The sequence below is a fragment of the Lipotes vexillifer genome, unplaced genomic scaffold (assembly GCF_000442215.2).
Source record: "Lipotes vexillifer unplaced genomic scaffold, Lipotes_vexillifer_v1.1 scaffold239, whole genome shotgun sequence".
Lineage (NCBI taxonomy): Eukaryota > Metazoa > Chordata > Mammalia > Artiodactyla > Lipotidae > Lipotes > Lipotes vexillifer.
The window spans coordinates 3,400,684-3,407,403 of NW_006769620.1; positions in this window are offsets into that span (position 1 = coordinate 3,400,684).

The window sequence follows — 6,720 nt, forward strand, 5'->3', positions numbered from 1 at the left end:
ATAGAATTCTCACCACACCCTCTTCTGTTAGAAGTAGCCATTTGAAAGTCTGCCTCACTCCTTTCTCCAGAAACAAAACAAAACAAAATCCCACTTTGGTTTGATTTTCTAATATATGTGTATGTGTATACGCATATACACATACGTATGCCTATGTATGCATCTGTATTTAAATGAAAAGTAGCTTTAGACTGATGAGAACCACTGATTAATTGGACTGGGAGGGACCTCAAAGGTGATCTAATTCAGAGCTTTTCAAAATGCATGTACATACCAGTCACCTGGGGGTCTTTCTAAAATGCAGATTCTGACTCAGTAGACCTGGGTGGGGCCTGAGCTTCTGCATTTCAGACCAGCTCCCAGGAGATGCCATACTTGGGGTAGCAAAAAAAGCCATCCTAATTTCATTTTTCCTCTTAGCCTTGACGCTTAACCATATGTTGCCTTTGATTACCACTCTGTGAGAGCTTTCTCATTCTTGGTTTGGTAAACAACTTGGACGATGGAAGCTCCTTGACAATTCTAGGAAGGCGGCTCTGCGTATTTGAAAGGAGGGTTTCCTTAGGGTTAGTGGAGCCCTCTCTGCTGACACTTGCTGGCCTTGTTTCTGTACTTGTGTGACAGCATCCTCCCCCAAAAAGTCTTCACTTTCTTGACCAAATCTCTTTTCTGATTTTGCTGGCTTTCATGAAATTGTATGTCACTCTCATTGGATGATTCCTCTTTGGGGACCAACACATTTTGTTTTACTAAGTTGGTAGACACAGCTCTATGCCATCTGAACAAAAGAAAAGTAATTTGTGTCAAGGAAACTGAAAAGTTAAAAAAAGGTATCATTTAAATCATTAAAATCCACTGCAAATGTGAAAAAATTATACAGTTGCAAAAAATAAATTTGAAGACCCAAATCACAGAAGAATAAAGCCAAAGCAACTACTTGGCGTTTTGTTGCCAAACTCTAGAAGTGCATTCTGGACACTATCTCATTTAATCCTCATAGCAGGTAGGTTATATTGTTATCTTCATTTTACTAATGAGTAAACTGAGACATAGAGAGATTAACTTAATTGACCAAGCATAGAATGCAGATTTTAATCTTGGTTTGTGATTGTTAAATTATATTACCTCATATTGGCAAATTGGAGATCTTATTTCAGTAATGGTTTGAGAGAGTTTTTGCTGGATTTAGTGGTTCCCAGGCTACAGTGATGAGAGATGAAAGAGTCTGCTAGGGTAGTCAATAAAGAATATAGTCTCCAAGGTCCCATAAACACTGCATTTACATAGAATACTCATTTAGAGAGAATAATTCTAAACGCATTACTTCCAAAATTCCAAATAGTCATATAGCATCTTCATCATTTTTGCATATTTTAGTAATTTTTGCATATTTTAGTAAATAGGTAACACTTCTTAATAGACTTGTATGTGTTAAACACTCATCTAAGTTCTTTGATATGTATCACACAATTTAATCCTCCTACTGTCCTCTCCATTTCACAAATGAGGAAATTAAAAGTTGGAAAGATTAAATAAGATTAAATAACTTATGCCCAGACAATCTGACCCCAAAGTCTGTGTTGTTATCCTCTGTGTAGGTAAATATCACCCATTCCATGATACCCTGATTTACCTAATATTCTTCCTCAATTAACTGTTTTTTGTTAGTTTCCTCCAAAGCAACAATATCCATAAAATCCCAGGGATTTTAAAAAAATCAACCTTTTTATTTTGAGATAATTGTAGTTTCACATGCATTTGTAATAAATAATACAGGGAGGGCTTCCCTGGTGGCGCAGTGGTTGAGAGTCCGCCTGCTGATGCAGGGGACGCGGGTTCGTGCCCCAGTCTAGGAAGATCCCACATGCGGCAGAGCGGCTGAGTCCGTGAGCCATGGCCGCTAAGCCTACGCGTCTGGAGCCTGTGATCCGCAACGGGAGAGGCCACAACAGTGAGAGGCCCGCGTAACGGGAAAAAAAAAAAAAAAAAAAAAATACAGGGAGATTCTCTGTGTACTCTTTACCCCGTTTCCCCCAATGGCAAACTCCTGCAAAACTAAAATACATTGGCACAGCCAGGATATTGACACTGATACTGTCAAGATACCAAACATTTCCATCATCACTAGGATCCTTCGTGTTTTATAGCCACACCCACTTCCCACTCACCCCTACCTTTTCCTTAAACCCTGGCAATCACTAAGCTGTCCTCCACGTGTATAATCTATGTCCTTTCAAGAAGGTACTATAAATGGAATCATACAGCATATGGTTGACCCTGGAACAACATGGGTCTGAACTGTGCAATTCTACTTACATGCAAATTTTTTTCATTAGTAAGTACTACATGATCCAAGGTCAGTTGAGTCTGTGCATGTGGAACCTTAGACACCAAGGAACTGCAGATATGGAGGGCTGACTCTAGGTTATACATGGATTTTTGACCGTGCAGATGGCTGGCATCCCTAACCCCTGCTTTGGTCAAGAGTCAACTGTAAAATCTTTTGGGGTTTTTTTCATTCAGCATAATTCTCCAGAGATTCATCCAGGTTGTTGTGTTTACCAATATTCTATTCCTCTTTATTGCTGAATAACATTCCATGATGTGGACGTACCAAACTTTGTCTAACCATTCACTCATTGGAAGACATTTGGGTAGTTTCCAATTTGGGGCCATTATGAATAAAGCTACTATAAACATGTGTGTACAAGTTTTTGTGTGAGCATAAATCATTTCTCTGGGTGAAATCCCAGGTTTTATATTATATTATGTTACATTATACTTATAACACATGTAGTACATATTTCTAATGAGGATATAAATAAATTCATAACTATTAAAAACATTTTTCATATACTACTTAAACTATGTCAAGTCCCACCAGTAGCAAAATACCAACCTCCAGAAAAACACTATTCTCAATTGAACCTAAGTCATTCAGCTTCTCTGTCATTATGCAGGAAAAGTAGTTCAGCCCACTAAATAGTTCAGCCCAAGCACTGGAGTTAAATGGTTTGGGTCATACTTCCTAACTGTGTGATCTCGGCCATGTTATTTAACATCTATAAGCTTCAGTTTTCTCATTTGAAAATAGGTATGTTGTTCTCAAGAATGTACAAATAAAAGAAAATAATTTATGTGCTTGGAACCTGATAATACATTCAATAAATGATAGCTTTTTTACCATGTGGAACAGATCTGTGTGGAAAAAATTTAAAAGGCAAGAAGGGCGTGCAAGCTAAGAGGTCAAAAGAAGGGAGCCCTCATAGGCTAGCAGCCTCCTTTGTGGGTCCAAGGACGTAGAGTTATGTCAGTTGTACACACACACACACACACACACACACACACACACTCACTCACGAGGTGGTATTATTCACATTCATTATAGTTGAGCATAGTTACTATAATACAATAACTTTCCAGCAGAGGGCAGTCAAGTGTCCTGAGGAAGGGGTGCCATATTCTAATTTGCCCAAAGGTCATTTACGGGCCAAGACTAATTTCCCATGGACCCTTCTGAGAATCTTTTAATAAAGCCATCTGTTTCTACTACCATAAACACACATACACATGGAAATACAATTCAGGAGGTTCAGGAACCCCCAAGGCCATCCATGCAACCCCTCAAATAAAAAGCCCTGCCCTAAGCAGTTTCTGAATCTCTAGAATGCCTCTCCCATTCCCATCCCTCCACCCTTATTCCCAGTCTATTTATAACATAATTAACAAATGTAATTTTGCTCCAGAGCCTAGGAATAGAACTGCTGCCATTGCTGTTATGAAAAGAATCCTTTCTTTCCTAAGCTTTTAAGTATCTTGCTTGGTTGTGAATTTATTTGGTTGTATTGCCTCTCCTTTTAACCCCTGTTTCTTACTGAAAGTGGAAATCTCTGCAAAATTTCATTTTGCCTGTGGAAGTTCAGAAGTCTGATCTTTGAGGCTTCAGGTCTCATGAAAACACCTCATTTCTATCTATCTAAGCTACTGCTCATGAACCTGGTACGAAAGAAGACACCCTGCCCTCAAAATTGGAAAATAATTAATCTCACTGACTTTCCAAATTAAAATGTATTATTTTTGGAGTATTTCATGCTTGTCTTCATGGTTTTGCCATTGGCAAGAAAAATTAGGTATAAGACAGTTTTTAGGTTTCATTAAAGAGCATGCACATGGGTGAAATACAATTAGTATGTATATCAGCAGCCAAAATTGCTGGAAAAGGGAACAGAAAGAGCATTGCTCATGGACTCATCTTGAAAAATGCACTATTGAATTTTCAAAATAATAGTATTTGCTGTCTAAAATTGTGAGACTGACATGTTAACTTACTATCTGCTTATTTTAGTATAATATGCAACATTAAAACTCAAATTCAGGTAGAAAGGAAAGGTTTTCCTCGTTACAATGAAGACTGTTCTAATCACAAAATGAAGCTTCCATTGTGGCACTAGGTTCTCTGATCCAGTGTATAAACGCTGTCTCCTCTTCCTCTAATCCATACAGAGCCTTCATTTCTGAATGCAATGCTTAAAAAGAGATGCTACCTTTTCTAATCATCACGGTGAATACTGGTCAATGCAACATCCAAAGAATCTCACTCAAGAGAGAAGAAAATGAGTCCCAGTTTCCTACCTTTCAATCCCTTTCCTTTTGAATGAGCCATTTCTCTTTCTGGGTTGCTGAAATCTTCGGCACCCCCCAACTCTTCCGTAAGCAACCTTAAAGGGCTCTGGTGTATACAGGTGGGGATGGTCCATTGCTATCAACTTCACCTGTGGTAGCTGTTTTGGATTTCTTTAGCTCTTGAGCTCACAAACTTCAAAACAAAATCATGCAGTGAGTGACTGAGGCGCTTTTAACTTCTGGGCTGTTTGGGGTAATGTACGCAGGAAATTTTTGGAATTGCTTCCTGATTCCCTTTAAGGTGTTAGAGACATCATTTGTTGGACCGGCCCTGTTTACCACTTCACAGAGGTCACCAGTGATGCATTTGACAGAGCGGTGGGAAATTCCCTTTTCTGTTGTGAACTTCTGGGCAAGCCAGAGGCAGAACAGGTGACCTGATTGTCTAACCACTGCCATTTGGGTTGGTAATAAAATAATCACACACCAATTGATTATCACAGTCAGGCGTGCATGTTTGAATTCCTAAGAGGGCAGAACCAGAACCAATAGGAATTCCAATGATCCCAGCTTTTGTTAGATTTTTCAAGTAGAGCTGATGAATATTCTCTCTGTCAGGCTTTTATTTGGCATTCCCACAGTTCACTTCCAAGGGCGATTTTATTATATCTCGTATTTTGTAGTGATCTCCCAACACACGTGGCTGAGAAAGTTGAGTCCACCGGTCCCTTTAACACTTGCTAGTTTATTTCCCCAAGAAGAGCAAATTCTGGCTGGGTTTGAACTTCCCACCACAAGGTGGCAGCAGACACTAGGATTTATTCCCATCCTCCGGTTCTTTGAGTTTTTCAGTCTGAACTTAACTAGATGCTAAGAAGGAAAACTCTAGAAAAGTGTTGGGAGATACAAGGATTACTCTGTTTGCTGTGTTTGCGCTCATCAGTCATCTGGAGCTGGCTTCTCAGACTTTCATGTGCAGAGAAATTACCTGGGGGTCTTATTAAAATGCAGATTTTAATGCAGTAGTTCTGCCTGATAAGATCATTGGGCCAGAGAGCTCAACAAGATAAAAGATTTACTTGCGTGAGGATCTGTCTGCTCCAGGCAGATGAATCAGCAGGTACCAAAGCCCTGAGGTGGTAGGAGTCTGATGTCTTTGAAAATTTACAAGATAGTCAGGGTGGCTGCAGCAAAGAGATGGATGTATCTGAGGAGCTGGAGAGATAGGCAGGGCCAAACCTGCTGGATCCTATAGAACAACTGAAAGATTCTGGCCTGGCTCTTCAGAATAATGGAAAGTAATTAGAGTTTTTGTTTTGTTTTGTTTTGTTTTGGCAGTGCAGCGCGGCATGCAGGATCTTAATTCCTCCACCAGGGATCAAACCCATGCCCCCTGCAGGAGCTAGTCAATACATATTTATTCTGGGCAGTGAGGATCCAGCGTTGAGCAAGACAAGTGGAATCCCTGTGGAAGCTCCTAGACTTAACCACTGAACTGCCAGAGAAATCCCTATTAGGGTTTTTCAATCATTAAAAATTTTAAAATATAAAATAAAAAAATTTTAAATTGTGGTAAAATAGACATCATATAAAATTTACCATTTTGAAGTGTACAGCTCAGTGGCAGCAAGTATGTTCACACTGTTGTGCAACCATCACCACCAGTCTCCAGAACATTTTTATCTTGCAAAACTGAAACTCTATGCCCACTAAACAATAACTCCTAATAACATTTCTGTCTATGAATTTTTTTAATTGGAAAAAAATTATATTTTGGAAGAACTCACATAAGGTGACAGAATTCCAAAAATCAAATTACATGAAAATATACATCACAATTTCTTCATACAATAGGTTAGAAAAAATCTGCTGTATAGAAGAGAGACAATGAAATAGGAAGGGCTAAGGAGAAGGGTATGAGGGTAAACAGCATTTTTATTTTTTAAATTTCTAAAAATAAATTTATTTATTTATTTGTTTTTGGGTCTTCGTTGCTGTGCACGGGCTTTCTCTAGTTGCGGTGAGAGCTCTGGGGTCAACGTGCTTGTGGGCAGCATACAATTAACTCCTACCACCTGCGGGGGGGGGGGGGGGTTC